The sequence below is a fragment of the Fukomys damarensis genome, unplaced genomic scaffold, assembly GCF_012274545.1.
Source record: "Fukomys damarensis isolate Sample0158 unplaced genomic scaffold, DMR_v1.0_HiC HiC_scaffold_59784, whole genome shotgun sequence".
NCBI lineage: Eukaryota > Metazoa > Chordata > Mammalia > Rodentia > Bathyergidae > Fukomys > Fukomys damarensis.
Window position 1 is genome coordinate 1 of NW_022960696.1, and position 1,847 is coordinate 1,847.

The window sequence follows — 1,847 nt, forward strand, 5'->3', positions numbered from 1 at the left end:
GGGGGGGTAGAACTCTGGTCCTTGCACTTTCGAGGCAGGCAGTGGCACCACCGAGCTAAATCCCCAGCCCATTGTCTTGTTTTTTTCCATTTCACTTGAAGATATTCTAGTACCATGCCCTATGTTATTCTTATGTCTTCAGAACTATGCTATATATGTTACAAGTAGTTGGAAAATGCAAAAAAGTAAATCAAGGTGCACATCCTTATCTCTGTAGTCATTTGAGTTCCTCAGTATTACTGTAAAATACAGTAAAGGGAGCAGATAAAATTTACCATCATTTATATATGTGGGGCTATGCAAGTAAAATGATTACTAAAACCAGAAGAGGAAGGTAGTACAAGAACCTAGGTCTTTTGCTTCTAAAGGTCAGTTTAATTTCTCTTCAGTCACAACAATTAATGAGCATTTTGCCATTTGTTCGGTACCATTAATTTGATAGCCTTTTCAAACGAATGTGAATGGGTTTGTATCTCTTACTGGTTGTTTTGTATTTGTAGGCAGCTGGGATTAATTAGGACAAAGTCAATTGCACCAGCAAATGAGAGTCTAAGCAGAAGCAAATCCAGTAAGTATTGTGCTTAGTTTCCTTACATTTTATAGCCCTGCACTTTTGGCACTGGTAAAGCATAACACTCTAATCTTTTGCAGAGCAATTATATGACTACTTAATTGTTATTGATTTTGAGTCTACTTGCTGGAATGATGGGAAGCATCACAATAGCCAAGAAATAAGTAAGTCTAGACTTCAAATGACTAAATTTAGCAATGAATGTGTCATTTTTAAGGTTGATACATAAAATAATTTAGGAATTTCATGCAAAACCTTAGTTGCATAGAAAATAAAAACAAACACACACCTTTGCAAAACAGTAAATTAGAGCTGTGGATGAAGCTTAGTGGCACAGTGCCAGCCTGGCAGTTGAGAGGCCCTCAGATCAATTCCCAGTACCAAAAAAGAAAAAAGACAGAAAAGGTGGGGACCAAAAATGGGATAAATTTCAACCTCCCAACTGGTCTCCATAAATATAAATAGATATACACAGAACTTCAATATTTTGATTTATTCTTTGTCATAACTCTATTGTAGCTGCGTCACATTGCCTTGGTCATAATGTTTTTACTGAAAAGGGTTTTTTTTAGTGCATGTTGATGATACACAATACATCATGAGGTGTTGGTATATGTACACTGAAACTTCAATAATGCTTTTATGACAGTAGTATGTATTTAATTTAGAGTGGCTACAGCATTAATTTAGATATTGTTTTTTCAATTGTCACTTTATTCTTTCATTTAGTTGAATTTCCAGCGGTATTACTGAATACATCAACTGGAGAGATTGAATCTGAATTCCATGCTTATGTTCAGCCCCAAGAACACCCAATTCTTTCTGAATTTTGCATGGAACTGACTGGCATAAAGCAGGTATGATCACAAATTCAGTAATAAATTTCAAAGTGAAAATAAAAGTTATATACATTTGGAATTAGACTTATTTAGTGTTAGGAGAAAAGTGTTCCCCTCCAGAAATCCACAGGAATTTTTAAAATCAGAAAATATAGTGTTAGAAACACGAAGACCAGGCCTGGGGTGTATAGCTCAGTGCTAAAGAGTTTGCCTAAAATGTCTGAAGCCCCGGGTTTGGTCCTCCAGCATTGCAGAAAAAAAAAAAAAAAAGATCAAATTTATTTTATGGAAATCAAATGATTTAAATTTATCTTCTATTTCCGTTAGTCTGTACCAGTGATCGTGAACCTTCAGTGATAACAGACAGCCTGCTGTGGCACATGTGCCGTAGGTTCACCATCATTGATCTATATGATCGTATTTGTGTGATGTTAGAT

At 35.5% G+C, this 1,847-nt stretch overlaps 1 long non-coding RNA gene across 1 annotated transcript; it reads left to right on the forward strand.

Moving 5' to 3' along the window:
- Positions 1-223: 223 nt before the first annotated feature.
- LOC104861573 lies at positions 224-1,841 on the forward strand. The gene is made up of 3 exons (XR_780077.3): positions 224-568; positions 652-735; positions 1,301-1,841. It is a non-coding gene; the product is annotated as an uncharacterized LOC104861573 (long non-coding RNA).
- Positions 1,842-1,847: the final 6 nt, after the last annotated feature.